This window comes from Schistocerca gregaria, chromosome 3 (genome assembly GCF_023897955.1).
Source record: "Schistocerca gregaria isolate iqSchGreg1 chromosome 3, iqSchGreg1.2, whole genome shotgun sequence".
Lineage (NCBI taxonomy): Eukaryota > Metazoa > Arthropoda > Insecta > Orthoptera > Acrididae > Schistocerca > Schistocerca gregaria.
This window is the reverse complement of record NC_064922.1, coordinates 742,297,705-742,318,847: the sequence shown is the minus strand read 5'-3', so window position 1 is coordinate 742,318,847 and position 21,143 is coordinate 742,297,705. Positions and strand designations below refer to the sequence as shown.

General features: G+C 44.6%; 1 protein-coding gene across 2 annotated transcripts in view; it reads left to right on the top strand.

The window, feature by feature from the left end:
* Positions 1 to 21,143, top strand: part of LOC126353835 (ecdysone receptor) — a 1,466,551-nt gene that overhangs the window by 409,949 nt on the left and 1,035,459 nt on the right. The gene's annotated exons all lie outside the window — the stretch shown is intronic.

The following is a 21,143-nucleotide window of genomic DNA, read 5'->3' as shown; positions in this document are numbered from 1 at the left end:
TGTTACTGCTTACGAATCCTTGTGTGAACTGGTTGATTTATATGCATTGTTAGTATATTTCTCGTATTCTACATTCTTTGTGTTCCCATCGGTTTTTCGTACTTTCATGTTTAATGGAAGCCACATAATTTTCATTGGGTGCTTCTGAAACGTACTGCAATACCTCTTAATAACGTGGGAAAATACATGTTTAACTATTTACGAGGGGCGTTTGAAAAGTCCGTGCAAAGTCCGTGAGATAGCACCACCGGCGCGTATCGAGGTCATGTTTAGTTAGTAGCATCTTTGGAAAGAAAGCACACCAAGTTTCGGCCATATTGGTCTATTTCTTTGTGTTTGGCATTCGTGTGAATCGAGGAAGTCGAGTGATTGTCAAAAAATGGGCGAAGAAGAATTTCGTGTGGTGATTAAACATTACTTTAAGAAAGGCAAAACGCCTCAGGAGACTAAAGAGAAGCTTGATAAAGATTACGGTGACTCTGTACTTTCGATTAGAACAGTTTAAAAGTGGTTTCAAAATTTTCTGAGTGGCCACACGGGCACAAGTGATGCTGAACGTTCTGGACGCCCTGTGGAGGTTACGACTCCAGAAATCTTTGATAAAATCCATGATATGGTGATGGGTGAGAGAAGACTTTAGGTGCGTGGGATTGCTTGTGCTGTGGGCATCTCGAATGAACGGGTACATAATATTTTGCATAAGCATTTGGACATGACAAAGCTATCCGCAAAATGGGTTCCGCGATTGCTCACGCTTGACCAAAAACGGAATCGTGTGAAGTGTTGCAAGGGTGGTTTGCAGCTGTTCAGGAAGAATCCGCAGGACTTTAAGCGTCGTTTCGTCACTGTGGATGGAACGTGGATACATTACTGTACTCTAAGACCAAACAACAATCTAAACAGTGGGTTACCAAGGGAGAATCTGCACCAAAAAAGGTGAAGACCAGTGCTTTAGCGGAAAACGTTTGACGACTGTCTGTTGGGATTTGCAAGGGATAATCCTCAACGACTATCTGGAAAAGGGTAAAACTGTTATAGGTGCAAATTATTCATCGTTATTGGACCGTTTGAAAATCGAGCAACAAGAAAAACGCCGGCGATTGGACCGCAAAAAAGTCCTTTCCATCACGACAGTGCACTAGCGCACACCTCAGCAATTGTGGTCGCAAAATTAATGGAAATAGAATTCCAACTTGTTTCACATCCCCTTATTCTCCAGACTTGGTTCCCTCGGACTACTATTGGTTCCTCAATTTGAAGAAATGGCTGGCTGGACAAAGATTTTATTCAAACGAGGAGGTGATTGCAGGAACTAATAGCTATTTTGCAGTCTTGGACAATTCCTATTATTCGGGAGGGATCAACAAATTAGAACAGCGTTGGACGCAGTGTATAAGTCTAAAAGGACACAACGTCGAAAAATATAAAAGGTTTACCGCAAACACGTAAGTAGTTTTTCTTTTCGCACGGACTTTTCAAACGCCCCTCGTAGTGCCGCATTTTTAAAGTGTGCTAGGAAGACTGCTATTATCACCAAGACTACTAAGCATACTCGTCTACGACTACATGCATGTTGTGTTATGTTAACCGGGGACCTAGAAACGACGGAGAGGCTCCGTCCCTGCCGCAGCCGCAGTGGTCCACACGACGACTATCGCAGTCCACTTCACCCTTCCGCCGCCTGGCGGATTCGTGCAGGGCACCGGCGCTCCTTCCCGCCCGGAAAGCCGTGCGTTAGACCGCACGGCCAACGGGGCGGTCTCACTACATCCATATTCAGCAAGCCACTGTGAAACGCATGGTATCCAGTGGCAAGAAGCAATATCATTCAAAGTAGAATTACATACACATTCCGTGACAAGTTGTAATAAAGTTGGATACCAATACTGTCAAAATCTGCTCACCAGTAGTTTTCCACTAAATGCCAGGAAGTCCGTAAAACGGATGCAAACAAAAATTAAGTAGAAAAAAAAACAATATACTAAACGTGCATTAAAATCGTGCAGTTCTTACACACATTCGTAAACAATAAAAATTACACACAAGTCCACAGAACACCATGTGGCGAAACCACCTTCTGTTTTATATGGAACAAAAGCAGATATGGAATCATTTACTCCACTCAGTATTACGGATACGAGCAGAATGCAATCAGAATGCGAGCAACATATTTACAATGCAATTCAAAGAGTGCAATACAGACGAGAAGTCGTAATCAGAAACACAATGTGATGAACCCAACTACCGTTAACTACAAAACGAAAATAAACGTGGGCCACTAAAAATCGCCCACTAAGAAAGAAGGATGACGGACTGAAAAAAACTGGCAGCGAACGAAGGTCTTGTTACCGGAAATCCCTATACGAGTTTCACTCCCGTCTCTACGTACTCGTAACAAATAAAGACGGAAGATGTGGAGGTAAAGATCACAGAAATATTATGTGTAAATAAATTTGAAATAGTTAAAATTTATCGATACTGTCGGAGAAGAAACTCTTGTTTGTATACAGTTTTGCAACGATTTGTTTTATTCGAACAAGTGACATGAAGTGCTGTAAAGGACAAGTCAGCTTTATTTTTTGAACGGAGACGCTGGTTCATAGGACAGTGTGTGATATTCAGACATGATTAATATTACTTCCTGCGAAGATTGTAAGCTGTGCGCCTCGCGCAATACACAATTATCGGTGTGGGCGAAAACAGTAGCATCTTCCCACCGCTACGTCCGATATGCAAGCGCTGGCAGCTACTGCTGCTTTCCAGTACATCCGCTTTAAACCGTTGTCTGCTGATATGGCGACGTTGCACTTGCAGATGACGTGACCGACCCTAGTGCACTACCAAACATCGCTGTCGAACTGCAGCAGAGCAAAACCTCTGACATAGCCTAATTACCGCAGATTGTCCGCTGGCGGCGTGTCCCACAGAGACAATTATTAACGACAGCGAAATTTTTTAAGGCAGCATATCAATCCAAATGTTTGTTTAATGCGCACGAAATGGACAAAAAATCACCATAGCTTAATTGTCAGTGAAACCCTGTTGCCCCTGTCATGATTAGGTACGTTATGAACTGAAACAGCTAGACGTTACGAATTGTAAGACTATATTCAATTCCACGGAAAAAAATACAACAAAATTTGACGTACGACGATGATGTTACATGGTTGTAGCTCATTTTTAGAAATGCTGCGATTGACTTCTCTAATCTGTCACAGTCTTTCAGATGTGTACGAAGTCGACCTGACTCGTCGGTGAAACTAAACAGTTTTGGGCGTGTTCCAACTTTTGCCACACTAGTTGCATGAGTTTTGAGGTTACGTGTGTTGGTAGAGTGTAGACACACTGAAATATGAAGTGGGGAACGGAGAATAATGTTCGCTTTTTGGATATCAATGCTTTGCGTGGATATTTGTGGGATTTCAATGACGCTGGTTAAAAAAGTAAGCAACATATTGCTGCTTTTGGGACCGTCATGTGCGATCAAAAAATAGATAGTTTGACAGTATCTGAGTTGCAGGGCAAAATTTATTAAATTAGGAGCACATATACAACTGAATTAAGAAAAATACAAGCAAATGTAATTCTAGCTGTAGAAATGCTCTTGTCTACAAGACTAAAAAAATCCCATCGTTCGAGTTGGCCCACTCTTTTTCTTTTGAGGAATATTGTTGACATGAGGAAAGGCTACGTAAATCAAGTAGCTACATTCTTTATTCAATATTCATCTTTTTAAAACGTGCCCCCCATTCATAAATGTTTGAATTTTGAAATATTGCCACTGTACATATGTATCTGCAAGAGAGTAGTTTGCAAACCATTCTCTTCTTAATGCGACCTGCTTCGAATAATTACTGCTGTTAATGTTAATAATTATTACTGTTGATAATTATTGGTGTTAATGAAAAAGCGTCATCACCAACTAAAACCGCATCTTATAGCATGCCGAGCGTTCTCGAGTGTAATACATGCAATATAATATGTAATTTCAGTTCTGGCGACAGTGCTTCCTGCATTACAATATCTTTATTACTTTACGCATAATTAACTCGATTTAGAAGAAACGTTAACAGTTCTGGTGACATTCTAAGATAGTAAAAGAACTTCTTGGGTCTTCCATTACAAATTATTTCAGCAAGGATGCTGAGGAACCGAAGCGACGCCTTTTATTCATCCAGTCACGAATCGAAACACGTTTCTTATTTTTTTTCTTATGCAGCGATTCCACGCAACAATCTTTAACTCCATCACAACTCGTGCGACGGGCAGCTGCCAAAACTTTCGTTTCAGACACGACTCAGGAACCCGCAAAACGACGAAACTGAAGTATATACTGATTTAGCCGTGTCTACAGTGAAATATGAAACCATTTGCGTGCAGCTCATTCCACGCAACGAGTGCGCAACCTAATGTCGTCGTGTAAACTAGTCTTTACGGACGCAGTTAAGAAAAGAGGGGCAGTAAATTTTTGTCGTCATAAACGTTGGAGATATATCTCGGACAGTTGGCACATTTCGTTGTCGTACTCGCCATCACAGAGAGCCGCCGCCGCTGCCGCCACCAACACCAACAGCGGCACCGTGCTGAGCATTACGTCGATAGCCGCCGGTGTATGTTGCAGGTGTATATTACGACGCACCGTAATTTCGCGACAGCTGGCGCCACTGCTGTTGCAAGCAAGGCAGCCGAGTAACCTCAGCGTGGCATCTGTGTTGCGACAGCACGCGGCGGTTGCTCCCGGGGATCCACGGCGCGAGGCACGAAGGCAACGATCGCACCGCCGTGTGCTGCGTTGGCTTGGCGGACACACGTCCGCCACGTTCCCGCAATACCCGCATTTGCGACGCAGCGCCCGCATGGCTGATAATGCGTAATTCAGGGGGCCGGTGGTCGAACTACGTGTCGAGCTTAAAAGCAACGGATCAGTGTTGCGGTATGTTTGCAGGGTGACAGGAACTAGGACGGGAAAAGAACACATTTCCTTAGTTACTAGGGGCAACATCATTTAGAAAGCTTTAAAGTGTATTGTGCTCTGTGGCCTACAACAGGTAGGCATATCTAACGTGTACCGCCGACTAATACGGTGTCCACTTTTTCAATATTTAGCTTTTTAATTTTGTTATATAACTTTGTGGTCAGATGCTGTTCCTGACGCCGCTTTGGTGAAGGTAATATAAGGGTGCTTCTGTGTTGCCACCTCGCTGCTCGCCGGTATGGCTGGGCGATGATGAATCAAACCACTGCGTCTTAACCTGTCTATTTACGCTGCACCATCGGCGCTAGCTACGATCCTCGCCTAGCGATGATCTCAGGCACGTTTGTGTTGCGCGCCGTGATCATCGAGGTGTGTCCTGAGACTTGAGCCGTGATTGGCCGCAAGGTCACTCCAGCAATGCCGCCTTTGACTCTGTTCGATATGTGACCAGCTGCAGTGTTTACTCCCGGCGTGCAACGAGCATCCAGGGTGTAGCTTCAATGCAACGACGCTACCGTGGAGCGATGACGTTCGATGTGCCAGCAGCGAGGTGCGATAGGGAAGTCATAGGCGCCATCTGTGAATCGTGTAAACTTGGCAGAGTGTGGGGACCAGACCAGACCAGAATTTGCTCAAACGAGCGTGGAAACCGCGTAAAAACCTCAATCAGGCTGGCTGATGTACCAGACGAAAGGTCGTGAATCCGCCGCGTGGATTCGATCCGTCCCTGGCTCATATATTCACACATACCCCATAAGACACAGTGCGGTGCGTAGTTGAAGGTGTACCACTGCTACTCATTTGGTTTTCTGCTTCATTCGTAAAAGAATAAAGCTTGGGAAAATGTCAGTATCCCTCCGCACGAGCCCTAATTTTTCCTATCTAATCATTGTGGGTCCTTATGCGAAATATTCGTTGGGTACAGTAGAATCGTTCTGCAGTTAACTTCAAATTCGCGTTCTCTAAATTTTCTCAATAGTTTTCCTCGAAAAGAACGTCGCCTTTACTCCAGTGATTCCCGTATGAGCTTCCGAAGCATCTCAGTGATACTTGCATGTTCTTCGAACCCTGCTGGGTAACGAATCTACTCTAGGGGATCCCGAACACTCGAGCAGTATTCAGGAATGAATCGCACTAGTGTCCTCTGTGCGGTCTCCTTTAAAGAGGAACCACACTAATTTTCCCTGCTGCTCTCCTTAAATGCTCGTTCCATTCCATGTCGCTTTGCAACGTACGCCTAGATATTTAATCTACGTGACTGTGTCAGGCAGCACACAATTAATGTTTTCCTTTTCCTCCGCAATAACTGGCGTTTTCCGCATTTGGAGCTAGCCTGTCAGCACACCTACCAGAAATTTGTGTGCTTCTACAGTAGCTCAAAGACGGCGTCTTCGCGTACACTACATCATCATCAGCAAACAACCGCAGATTGTTGTTTACTCTGTCCGCCAGATGATTAATATATATCGAAAATAACAGGCAGTCGGACTCGCTGGGGCGCTTTTGCCTCTGTTGAACACTCGCCGTCGCGGATACCGTAATGGGTTCCGTCAAGTTTTCGAGCCACTCACATATCTGGGAGCATATTCCGTATGTAGTACCTTCATGAACTGTCTGCCCTACTTTCTTGTTTTAATTAACGCAAAAAACAATTCTCTTATTCGAATTATCGTAATGTTAACGAAGTACTGTGTATCTCTTGTCACTTTAAAAATAAGAGGGTAATATTTTTCAGTCTTAAGGGCACTGTGCAACGTTGTCCTGCGTGTTTTAATGTTGAAACTTTAGATTTCTAACCTCAAATATAACGGCTTTTTTTAGGTACCAGTCTGCCGGATAAAACTACCCAAGTAGACTGCTGGTGATATGATTCTGGAGTGGAAACGAGAGGGAACATTCACAGTTAAGACCAGGCACACCTCACGTGCTGACACACAGGGATTATCGAGCACTGAGGATGCTGGGTGTACAAATTCGCATGAAATGAGCGGAAGAAATCACTCATTAGTTTAAAGTGCCACCGGCAGTCAAAGTAGTAGAATGACTGTACTTAGGGAGTTAAAAAACAGTGGGGTATAGTGGTCGAGCAGCTCCTCAAAGGCCACATATACAGGGTGGTGCATTGATCGTGACCGGGACAAATGTCTCACGAAATAAGCTTCAAACGAAAAAACTACAAAGAACGAAACTTGTCTAGCTTGAAGGGGGAAACCAGATGGCGCCATGGTTGGCCCGCTAGATGGAGCTGCCATAGGTCAAACGGATATCGACTGCATCTTTTTTTAAAAATAGGAACCCCCATTGTTTATTACATATTCGTGTAGTACGTAAAGAAATATGAATGTTTTAGTTGGACCACTTTTTTCGCTTTGTGATAGATGGCACTGTAATAGTCACAAACTTATGGCTCAATTTTAGACAAACACTTGGTAACAGGTAGGTTTTTTTAAATTAAAATACAGAACGTAGGTACGTTTGAACATTTTATTTCTGTTGTTCCAATGTGATACATGTACCTTCGTGAACTTATCATTTCTGAGAACGCATGCTGTTACAGTGTGATTACCTGTAAATATCACATTAATACAGTAAATGCTCAAAATGATGTCCGTCAACCTCAATGCACTTAGCAATATGTGTAACGACATTCCTCTCAACAGCGAGTAGTTCGCCTTCCGTGATGTTCGCACATGCATTGAGAATGCGCTGACTCATGTTGTCAGGCGTTGTCGGTGGATTACGGCAGCAAATATCCTTCAACTTTGCCCACAGAAAGAAATCCGTGGACGTCAGATCGGGTGAACGTGCGTGCCCTGGAGTGGTGGTTCGACGACCAATCCACCTGTCATGAAATATTCTATTCAATACCGCCATTGGCTGGAGATGTCAGAAAACCAGTGATATGGTGCGATGAATCACGCTGAACCGTGTAGCAATCCGATGGAATGGTTTACTGTCGACGTGTGGGCTGGTGTGAGCGGCTGGTGGCCGATGCGGCTTCCGCCAGGAAGTCCGCCCGCCTCAGATAACCGGCCGCGTGGCTGCCGCGATACGCCGCCCGCCGCTGCCGCCTCACCACGCTTCTGCACGCACCCGCCGCTGTTTGCAAGTCAGCGAAGCGGCCGCTGAGGCAGCTGCTCCGAGACAGGAACTCTACACATCGACATGTCTCATGTAGCGTGCTTCCGTGACCCTGCATGTTTAACTTATGAACGAACAAACGTAACGTAAGCCGGTCACTGAGCTTCAGTTTTTCAATCACTATGATTTTCGGAAGCATTGCTCCATCATCACGTACTACTTTCGGTTTATAGCTGAGCAGCATTAGCCGCAGCACAGTTTGTAAACAGGCAGTGTGTAAAAAAAATGGCTCTGAGCACTATGGGACTTAACATCTGTGGTTATCAGTCCCCTCGAACTTGGAACTACTTAAACCTAACTAACCTAAGGACATCACACACATCCATGCCCGAGGCAGGATTCGAACCTGCGACCGTAGCGGTCACGCGGTTGCAGACTGAAGCGCCTAGAGCCGCATTGCCACACCGGCCGGTGGCAGTGTGTAAACCTCAAACGCAGATGCCCAGGATTGCAGAAATTTCGACACTGTTGTTTATGTGGGAGCAGTACTACTAAGTTGAAGCCCGCCCGGCTAGCCGTGCGGTCTAACACGTTCCTTCCCGAGCGGGAAGGCGTGCCGGTCCCCAGCACGAATCCGACTGGCGAATTAGTGCCGAGGTCCGGCGTGCCGGCCAGCCTATGGATAGTTTTTAAGGCGGTTTTCCATCTGCCTCGACGAATGCGGGCTGATTCCCTTTATTCTGCCTCAGCTACACTATGTCGGCGATTGCTGCGCAAACACTGTCTCCACATATGCGTACAGAACGCAAACATTTGGGGTTACACTCGTCTGGTATGAGACGTTCCCGGGGGGTCCACTGGGGGCCGAACCCCACGATAACCCTGGGTTCGGTGTGGGGCGGCGGTGGGGCGGGTGGACTGCTGTGTGTCCTGTTGTGGAGTTGTGTACCACTTAGGGCTATGGCAGAACGATGCCTCTCCATCGTTTCTAGGACCCCGGTTCAATACACTTACACTGAGTTGGAAACAAAGAACTCTCATTTGATGATAAGCAAAGACTCCTAAATCCGTTATAATTGAGGGTTTGAAGTGTTTAATGATTTATAGTCGTGATCTTAGCATAACTCCTCAGCTTCTCATGTGCTCATTGTGGTTTATTTAATTCCGTTGCCATTAGTTTATTTATTTCCGTTGCCATTACCATCCCGCCATCGGAGTTGCTGAAAGAGCCCACAAACTATTTCTTCTTCGCCCTTCGTCAGTCATATGTAGCATATGGCTATCGACAAATCGTTCGTAATCAACCGTAGAAAGAGTGATTTATATCAAATGACGTTCAAAGCGTTTCTCTCTACGACAGACGAGGAATGCAGAAACCGTACCCTGCAAAATTTTCCTTGGGAACTGCTTGACAATATTACCCATAGACACCATATTTCCTTTCTGTAATTTACTGGCGTGCAATAACTGCACTGCCTTCATCCTAACGTATGGTATTGGCGTTTTTCCAAATCGTAGTTTTCAGTGGTTTATCACGGTTTGTGGCATAGTTGTCGATGTATAAAACTGCTTCATTCATTACACTTGACGTAATTAAGAAATTAATTCATTTTTTGGATAACGTTGTTATTTGCTACCATTGTGCATAACCAGAATAAGTAGGCTTAAATTGTGTATCTGCTGAATGGTGTAAGTGAACAGATATGTTCAAGACAAGCCACAAAGATCATTAGCAAAATGAAAAACTTAATGTTAACCATGTACTGCGTGTCGCGGTGTATTCAGGATGTTGCTACAGGAAACTGGTATTCAGAGGTATAGAATGTCGCAAGAGGTGGCATAGTGAGATACTCCGTTGGCTGCTCTGTTGTTTCCCCTGATCGTGACCTCAGGATCCATTGCCTCAAATTTTGCGGTCTTCGACGCGGAATTATACGTGATTTTGCGGGAAATGCAACAGATAGATGTATTTCGAGTGGTAAATTCTTTCTATATTCCGATTTCCTGAGTGCCCTTCACTCTCTGCATTGGTTTTATCTAACAGATAAAGCAGACTTTGTTTTATTATCAGACGAAAGGGCGGCAGCTCATTTGGCGACAGATTTGGCCTCTATTTTACCTGGCAGGCAATAAGTGATCAGCCAGTTACATATTCCTGTAAATCTATTTTAGTTTTACTCTGCCCTTACTTAAATTTTCCGAACTCTTTTAGAACATCGGACCGATTTTAACGCTATATTCCTTGACATGAGTTAGTGTGATTATGCGGGTGATCATGAGTGAGATTCGGGAGTGAGTGCGCTCTCATCCCAGATTGTTTTTACCTCCTTTCTCGCATTTTGTCCGTGTTAACCACGTTCGTTTCTACTAATTTCATAAGGTTGCTGATAACCTCTTCATTGAGTACCCCTAATGTACAAACGTACGCCCGCAAGCGCGCGCCCTCGCACACACACACACACACACACACACACACACACACACACACACACAGAGAGAGAGAGAGAGAGAGAGAGAGTAAATTACCACAATACGCCCCTGTGGGGAAACACAAATATTGGACCAGCCGTGAAGATGAGGCATCAGGATAGCTTCATTATTAGTGAATGGATAGGATTATTGTAGATGACAGACTCCTAGGCCCATACACTGTACCAAACACGTAAACAGATGCTGTAATGACTGATTTCTGCACAATAACTTACCAACGCTGGTGGAGAACGTTACTCTTCCGGAAAAAATGACTGTAATGTTATGCACGGCGGGGTACCATCCCATTTTGTACAGATAGTGGAAAAATTCATCACTGCAGTGATTCATGGGCGATGGATTGGTCGAGGAGGTCCGGTAGCATGGCCTTCCCGTTCACCGGACCTGAATCCATTAGATTTGTGGCTAGGGGACATTTAAAAGAGTTGGTGTATGACCAACATACCGATAATGTGGAGACGTCAGAGGGGCTTGGCACCAATGCATGTTACGCAAACCGAATGGAACCAGGTGCATTTGAAAGAGTGCATGATTCACTGCGAAGAAAGGCTGAAGGGCAATGGGAATGAGAGGACAGATTGGTCAATATGTCAACAGGTACTGGTTTCAGGACATACCATCACAAGAATTTTATTCTCATATTGAAATTTTTCCTTAAACGTCTATGCAAGGTACCCAGGAATGTTGTGATTAACTTCTAGAGGAGGTGAGGCACATGATAAGAGCTGAGAATTGCATAGCAACCCATGGCCACAGACGTCAGCGGTAAGTGGTAGCAGACATGGAAGATAGGAAAGGAAACAAGAGTGATTCATTTGAAATATTTATTGGACATAATGAGTACACGTGGTGTACGACATGAATACAGCTCTAGTGATGCAACAGATGCTCGAAGTTCGTACCATCAGATGTGATGCATGCCTAACACTGACAGAGCATTGACTACCGGACGCGCTTGAACATAAGGGAAGTTTCTGTGATAGTAGCTATGACAGACGATTCTTGCAACGAAATCCGTTTTAGAGTCCACGTGATCGCGATATATCAGAGATTTCATGGCTCCCCACTGAAAGAAATCGAGGCTCGATATATCCGGTGAGCATGGGGACCAGGGAACCGGTTCACCACGCCATCGGTGCGTAGATGGCTTGTTCAGGTGTCTACGAACAGCCATTCCAAAATGAGCAGGCACCCCAATATACTGGAACCACATGCCACGCCACAGACTTGCTGCAACATCTTCAAGCAATCTGGGAAGAACTTGTTTCAGAAAGGTCTGATAATTTGCGGCGGTCAAGAGGGATGAGAAAAGGTGCGGCCCACCTAAGCAGTTGCCAACGCCGACCAACCCGGCCCCACACATTAATTGTGAGGCGATATTGTGCCGCGCACCGTGGGGCTTTTCCGGTGCCCACAAATGATCATTGTGGTGATTGAATACGACATCCCTAATGAAGAACATATAACATGTGAAATTCACATCTCGGCTACTTCGGTGCAAATGGTAAGTGGAGTGAAATAACTGCACCTTCGAAGATGGAAGGTGTGTTAGGGCTCGGCGTTCAAAACATGCTGGACACTGTTACGAGACATTCTTAAGTCAGAGGCAGCGGTACGTACGCTGGTACTTGGATTAGTCTCCACGGCATCCAATACAAGTTCTTCCCAAACTATCGAACGCGCCTATCGTGTCCTGCCTTCAGTAGCCCTGCCACTTCTTAGTGGCTCGTACTCGCACAAACTTCGATGCCGACGTACAAACAATCTGGGTGCGGTTGATATCTGTCTGTGAAGCATTTTCCGTACATGCATCCATCGGCTAATCCACTGCACGCAGCTTTTCAATATCTTAAGTGCATGTCTGCAAGGTCACCGGTCGTATTCCGTTCCATGTTCCTCGTGCCTTGGGTAGCGCTTGAGTGAGGAAACCCTTACGTTCATGACAAACACCAGCTAGCTGCGCGTTCTCTTCCAGTACTCTCGGCTCCATCTAGCGGCCTACGACGACGTTTGCGACCACAGGTTGCAGTGCAATTCTCAATCCTGGTAATGTGCCCGATGTTCCCTTAGACGTTTGTCACAACATTTCTGGGAGACCCTAGCGCTTACCTACTTCAATGCGGCTGGTGACACCTAGCCGGGGCAGACGAGGAGGAGCGATTTTTTGTCGGCGTGGATAGCCCCCTCCCCCCCCCCCCCCCTGCCTTTGGACCTTTAACATCAGATGCCAACGAATTTAAATTAGGCTGTAGCTTAATTTTCGATTATTTCAGTAATTACGAAGAAACAAAAGAAAAATTCGGAGTAGGTATTAAAATCCATGGAGAAGAAATAAGAACTTTGAGGTTCGCCGATGACATTGTAATTCTGTCAGAGACAGCAAAGAACTTGGAAGAGCTGTTGAACGGAATGGATAGTGTCTTGAAGGGAGGATATAAGATGAACATCCACAAAAGCAAAACGAGGATAATGGAATGTAGTCGAATTAAGTCGGGTGATGTTGAGGGTATTAAATTAGAAAATGAGACACCTAAAGTACTAAAGGAGTTTTGCTATTTGGGGAGAAAAATAACTGACGATTGTCGAAGTAGAGAGGATATAAAATGTAGACTGGCAATGGCAAGGAAAGCGTTTCTGAAGAAGAACAATTTGTTAACATCGAGTATAGATTTAAGTGTCAGGAAGTCGTTTCTGGAAGTACTTGTATGGAGTGTATACATGTATGGAAGAAACATGGACGATAGACAAGAAGAGAATAGAAGCTTTGGAAATTTGGTGCTACAGAAGAATGCTGAAGATTATATGGGTAGATCACATAACTGATGAGGAAGTATTGAACAGGATTGGAGAGAAGGGAAGTTTGTGGCACAACTTGACAAAAAGAAGGGACCGGTTGGTAGGACATGTTGTGAGGCATCAAGGGATTATCAGGTTAGTATTGGAGGGCAGCGTGGAGGGCAAAAATCGCAGAGGGAGACCAAGAGATGAATACACTAAGCAGATTCAGAAGGATGTAGGTTGCAGTAGGTACTGGGAGATGAAGAAGGTTGCGCAGGATAGAGTAGCATGGAGAGCTGCATCAAACCAGTCTCTGGACTGAAGACCACAACAACAACGATTTCGTTTACCGTCATTGCCTCCGACGTGTCGCGTTTTGAATGTGTTGCTGGGTACGCCACAGAGCACGCTGAGCTGCGTCGCTACTGTGCCCGGGGCCGAGTGGCAGCAGGCGTGCATGGGAGCCAACTTTCCGTTCCGGGAGAAAGCGCGCCTCCACAGTGACGCCGCGTCTGCCGCACAGCTCCGATTGGAGGCTCACAGGGAGCGAAAGAACGCCAGCCGGCACTGGAGCAGCGCCGCGCTGGCGAGCCCAACTCCTGCCTGCCTGCCCTTCACTTCAGCTCTGCACCTACATCCGTTACATTATGGATTCACTTGCAGCGTCTTCACTTCAAGTTCCTTGCCACAATGTTAGTTCCTAACTCAAAACTGCCAGTAGGGGGCAACGTCACTGTGCAGTAAGGCTAAAGGTTGCTTCACACGGGACAGAATGGGACGTCAAAATATTCAAAATGGTGGTATTCACACAGGCCCTAAGTGGAACATACGAGACCCAAGGTTTCTCGGGAAGGTGGTTTTGGTGGAGGACCGGTGTTGTCGCCTACTAATATTGAAAGTTAACCTATTTCCACTGAGCTCAGTCATGTTATATTGGTAGAGCTCATGCTTTTGCATCTTCTTTGCCCTTATTTTGTTATTTTGCATTGTTTCCGTGACGCAGTGGGGATGTTTCATGACGTTGTGGATAAATTTTTTTTCAGACGCAAATGAATTAAAGATGTCAGCTGTGAGTGGGTATTGATTTATTTCAGTGGGGCATGTTGAAAATTAGTGCCGGACTGGGATTCGAACGGGAGTCACCTACTTATTAGTCAGATGTGCTGACCACCAAGCCATCCGGACACAGAGGCCACCAAAACCACGCGGACCACCTAGCACGGCTCCCGTCAAACCCAAATTCTCAACGTATCCCACACACAACTGCCCCTGTTCATTGCTCTCATTACTCACTGCATCTCGCCGATTCCCATAACAGTAAGAGCTTGGTGTGCATTTGCACTGAAGGTAACTTCGGTCATCATCGACGTAATTATACGTATGTGGTGCCTGTTGTTTCGAACATGTCCGAAAGAACACACGCCGCATATATATTGAATTATGTGAACAGAATCAAGTACAACATTTAAATTTTATGTTTACATAGTTTTAAAGATGATTTGAGGCAGATGGTATCCAATACAATGAGTGAAGTACAGACGCGCTGTATATTCAGTTATGACTGTTACTTCATTTGTCTGCAGGTATATGTTAGTTGATATATTGAAAGGGTACCTGCTGTTGCACTTCTCACCAGTTCACCATATGAACTTCATCAAGGACGTCCGTTTGCTTTGGTCATCATAAACATCATTATGGGGAGAGTTCCTTGATATGCGCCCGGATGGCCGAGCGTTTTAAAGCGCCGCATTCGGGATGAGGAGGCCCGCTGACCCCAGCTCGAATCCGTCTGACGGATTAACGGCGAGGGTTGGTACGCAGGCCAGTCTGGGTGTGGTTTTTAGACGGTTTCTCCCACTCCTCTAGGTGAATACCGTGCCAGTACCCGAGTCACGCTTCAAGTACACAATCCTCTGGGCATTTCAAAAATTCACTCACTTTCACGTGAGCAACAGGACACACAAGACAGTCGGAGTACACACACTCCGTCCTGTGGGGGTAAGGGATGGCGGCGGGAAGGGCACCCTGTCACTCCTTCAACAAACGACGCCAAATCCGTTAATAAGCATGCGTCCTTTGCGCCGATAAGGGCAAGAAAAAGAAGAAATAATTCTGAAAATATATTCCTACTTTTGGTATCATGGATGTTACTCCAAAACGCCATTTTCAGAGTTGGCCACTGAGCTAAGCGAAGTGACTTTGAGTTCACGTTCCGTCTAGTGTGACCTCATCATCGTGAATCGATCTTAAGGTGTACATTCGAGTCTCGTCTCTGTTATTTACGTTGATTTTAAAATGGAGTTTTTGCTGTGTACGTTCTGTGTAGAATATACAGCGTGAATCCGAACTCCGTCGATAAAACATCGGAAGTTGCTCAGGGATACCTACTGAACATTTTGGTATAGGGGCTGCCGCTGTGGTGAGTGGTCAACGCGGTCGACTGCCTTGCGGACGAGCCGGGTTCGATTCCTGGGCTACTGCCAGGGAATTTCTTTGATGTGTGGGCTTAAACGGGATGCCAGTTGAAGTACTTGGCCGAGTCGAAGCGGCTCTAGGCCTTGAAAATTGACAAAGCCCAATAGTACAGTGTGTTGATCACATGCCTTTCCGTACACCGTTGGCGTAGGTTGATACGGCAATCTGTCGGTACCCGTGAGCCGGTCAGGGCCCCTCGGCAGGGTAGAGTTGGGTATAAGGGACCTATAATAACCAGTGGTTCGTTAGCGAACGATCGAGACGCAGACAAAAATGTATTACTAGTGGCAGGAATGGTACATACCGTGGAGGATGTTGTGATTTGGCAGAAATAGCTGACTCAGTTCGAAGCTGTCGAAAATCTAATGAATGCTATCAGAGCGGACCATACTATCACTCTGTTGGTTGTTGTAAGTGTTCGAAATAATTATAATTCTGATAATGTAACAAGCAGAGGTGACACTCAAGTCTCGGAAAAACGCGTGTAAGTGCTGGTTGGCTAATATTTTTGATGATAACGCCTACAGAATCCATATTCAATCGAGCGAAATGCAGTGATAACGAAAAAGTAATTGCGGAGCCGGCGCTGCGGCCTTAATTAGGTAATGGCGTGAGCAACGCAAGTAAGTTCCAGCTGCGGACACTTCATACGTAGGGAAGCTACTCACTGCCCGGCGTATCAAATTTAATTGCCGCACTGCCGCCGGCTCTCGCACAAATGGAATGGCAAATAGCTTTTACCCGGTGCAGTGAGTATTTCTTCATCACCCAGTAGCCGGTACCAATTTTCACGCTTCGATACAGCTAAACACGGCCTCTAGAACTTCGTTTTCTCCGGGATGCGTTCAGATATACTGATATGTAACGCTGTTGGATAACGCAACGTTAACTACATTTCAAACGGAAATACATTATCCTCGTAGCTATACAGGATCTGGAAATGAATTATCCTCATAATTTTATATAGTCTGCAGGAGATAGTGCTACAGGAAAGCGAAACGGGAGTCATAAAAGTTGTGGATTCATCTAATGCGAAAATATTGCCGATGCAGTGGACGATTTTCGAAGCAATGGCATCTGTAGTAGAAAGAAGCAAGAGCACATCACACAAAAAGTGGAAATGAGGGACGGTATGGGGTTTCGTAACATAGCGTTCCAAGTCCTGAAGTGAAGTGGAGAAGGGAAGAAAGATAAGAGCCTAATATGCTTTCGACATCAATATCGTCGTAGAAGGAACTCATTCTCGACGAGAACAAAAATGGCGGTTTTGTTTAGGAAATTATCCCGGCGTGAAGTAATTTAGAGGAAAGTGCGCAAAACTTAAATCTGTTTGGCTCAATGAGGGTTGAAATCCCGCTCCTCTCGAATAGAGAATAGAGATAAGCCCGTACTGAAGACTGGGCGTGATAGGGTGAAGCTCATATTACAACTTATCAGCTGTTCTTACTTTGCTATGAGTAGTGCTTTGTGGTAATCGAACCATTGTTTGCGCTTGATGTCATCAGGAATCCGCAGGTACTTCGAAAAGGCCAATGTTTAGAACGGAGGCCGCCAGACATTTCTAAATTCAAGTTATTTTACACCTAAACGAAGGAAGACGACACGATAGAACTGGGGGCTGATGTTTTTGATCCGTGGACTTGCGACAGTTTTAAGCAGCCAAGCCATTTTGCAGTAAATTTGTATCCAAATGTTGGGCCAGTCGCCGACGTAATCGGGATTGTGCCCAGATATACAGTATGCATGCCAACAGGTACAGCATAAAGCGGTGGGGTCACAGTACTAAGGAGTTAGACTAATTGGGTTTTTGGCGGCGCCTCATGCCGATTTAGGCAAATGCTGGATGGCCCCTAAACCCCGTATCGTAGAACACGGTACACAAACGGTTAAAATACGAGAATACACAGAAGAAAGCCTGTGCAGTTCACAGACAGCTGATGCAGCCGACTTTCCTCCAAGTTACCTTGACGACTCTGACGTCAGAAAGGGCATCCAACTACAAAGCTGAATAAAAAATTAACCAGATTAAGAAAAAGGAGACCCCTTATATAGACGGGAGTAAAGAAGAAAGAAGAGCGGGACCTGCTTAGTTACTTGAAGACAAAATAAGTACCTATTGGATTTCGAGAGCAGCGTGCCGCTCATTATCTCCCTCAGTGTCCAATGACGGCTTAGCATCGAGGACGAAGTTGCAGTAGGCCAATCAGGTACGTGAACCGTAGTCCCACAGTGTACATTATTTTTTATCATTTCATTCATTTCCTATCATCACGCTTCATTCTAGTTGTGCCCATTGATACAATACCAGATCGTGCCCGTGCCGTTGTTGGAAGTATCGATGATAGATAAGTGTACCGTTACACTGTACGTCTTTTGATTCGCCGATCACATGTACGTGGAAGAAGTGCTACCCATTTCACCTTCAGTGACTCCTCAAAAACTCCAGTAAAATGTTTTTTCTATGTTGTTACCAGATATAACATCCGCTGTGTCCATCAAGTCCGATTTTAAACGATCATTTACTTAATACAGTGTAGGCTGTCACGGACGATGTTTGTAACTGAAGCAGTAAAGGTACTGAAACGGTATTGAGACAAAAAGCAGAACATATTCAAAAGGTTAGTGACGGTTATATTCAGTCAGATAATAAAACTGTTCTGTCACCTGTATCATTGGTCCTTCCTCTGGTTTTGGATGTGACGAAAAACATACATTCTAGCTTTGTATTATTTTTCTAGGAACTTCTACCGTTACATACACAAGAACCGTTACTGTTGAAGCTGTAGGCAAATCATTGTGGCTGTGGCATTCGTTTGTGTAAGAGCTATTATTTTGTTATGCCGGAAAAATGATAAATGTAATAATGGGGCAATAAATTGCCGTAAAGTTTCACTTGAAACTTGACAAACTGGTACTGAAACACATCTTTTACTGAGGGAAGTGTATGGTGAAGACTGTTTCACCTACGCCAGTTTTTGAATGGTTCGTGTATTTCTAAGGTAGATGAGAAGACGTTGAAGGTGGCTCACACCTGCGACGCCCCTCATCATCAAGAACGGATGAAACAATCGAAAAAGTAGGTAATCTGATTCAGTGTGACCGTCGGTTAAGTACTCTGAACCTGTAGGAATTGACGAAGGATGCGTAAGGCAAATTTTACATAACCAATTTGAGAAAAGTCTGTGAGAAAGTGGTGCCGAAAGTGCTCACAATCGAACAAAAAGCAGCACTTGTGAATTTTTGTACTGACACTTTGAATACCACTAAAAATGACCCAATTTCTTGGAAAGAGTGACGAATCTTGGTTTTTCACTTATGATCCAGAAACTAAGCACTAGTCGATGCACTAGAAGCGGCGAACTTTACCGAGCGGTTCTAGGCGCTACAGTCTGGAACCGCGCGACCGCTACGGTCACAGTTTTGAATCCTGCCTCGGGCATGGATGTGTGTGATGTCCTTAGGTTGGTTACGTTTAAGTAGTTCTAAGTTCTAGGGGACTGATGACCTCAGAAGTTAAGTCCCATAGTGCTCAGATCCATTCGAACCTTTTTTTTTTCTTTCACCGAGAGCGAAAAATCTCGAATTTGCGAATCAGTGTTCAATGACATTGTGACTGTTTTTTTCGATATTCTTGGAATTGTGTAGCTTTTCAAGGTACCTGAAGGTCGAACTATTAATCAACGTTACTACTTTGAGGTTATTGCAGAACTTCTTGAGAAATTAGAAAGAAACGACCCGAATTGTGGAAGAAGTAGTCATGGGTTCTGCATTAAATGTGCGTTAAAAAAAAATAAAAACCAGTTCAGTCGGTGGTTGAACCAGTGAAAGAAAAAGCTGTACGCGTCGTCAAGGAGCTCAGAGAGGCAGAGTTCCATCAAAGGAAAATTCGCGTTGAGCGTTGTAGTGATGGAGGAGAGGCGTACATGGAGGGTGACGATAACTCAGTATGTATATTTTTGCAATAAAATGTTTTATAGCAGTAGCCCCGTTATTATGTAGCCACAAGTTGTAACACTTCACGACTATAATCAGTAAATAGTGGCTGAAAAACCCATAACTGTGAGTAACTAACGTTTACTCCATAATCTGCCTGCAAGCGGCATCCATCCTGAGCAAGGAGGGAGTTGGTTTGAATATTCTGACGACATGCGCAGTCCATTCCATTGTGGTGTAAGTTCGGAGGGCATAATATAAGACAGGGATGTGCGTAGCTCTCACTCTCTCTCTCTCTGTACCTCCTGCTTGCACCAATAGGTGCGCTGCACTCTGCTCAGATGTATGATATGCTCCGGCTACGGTCAGTTTAGCGTGCCGAGCAGCCTTGCGAAGAGGAAAGGGTGCACCTTAGCAGCAACGTAGAGACTATTCCTATAGTTATTATAACGCTGCACGATAAACGAGTACAGTATTCCAGAGCGTGTTTGGACATCATAAACAATGCCGTGCTTCTTTTATGTTTCCAGAGAAAAGGTCAAGAGCGTAATGAAGACACTTTCCATAGAACGATTACTGATTGAACCTCGTCGACAAGGAACTTTTTGATTAAAATTCTTCTTGGTGCCACACACGTAACACTGAAGAATTTAATCAGGCTGAGAGCCTCCGCTGCAAAGTCTCTGACGGACAAAACCTGTTCTCTGTCCACGGATTCGTTTGTGGTAGCCAAATATCAGCTCTAACGTGGACAATAGTCGTGCGTTTTTTCCTCGCACAGTACAGTGTGTTGCAGTGTGCTACTGGCCTCTCGGAGCATGTACGCGCAGATAAAAAAGTTACACATCTTCTACAAAGAAAACGTGCCATATCGCGAGGTGTAAATAATTAGTTCCCCTGTTTCAGACAAAATAAAAAGCCTTTTCTATTCTTTTCACAGAGTCCATTGTGACGGTTGTGTTGATGGTGGTGCCGGTTTCGAGAGGTGTGCGCAAAAACATTCCAGAAACAACAAAATTTTTATTACTAGCACAAAAAAATCAATTTAAAAGCAAAACACATCAAGAGAGGAACCTCGAGCTACAAATTTATTACCACAATGTATAAAAACCCTCGTGTGTATAATTATTAAAACAATATAAAGGTAACATCCCTTATACGTTTCGCGAAATATTTTACAGAATTTCTTAAAATAGTCAGACATCAAGAACAGAAATACAGGAATAGCCTTACGGTCGTAAATTTATAACATGCACATTTCTTTTAGTTTTTGAAAAAGCAGTAGCATTTACAAACTATTCCCATGTAGTTTGTTTTACGTGCTAGCAGTAACACAAAATGAACTTGAGATCGACATAAAAAGAAGTATGCCACAACAGTCCTTTGAGTAAACACAATCAAAACAAGCCGT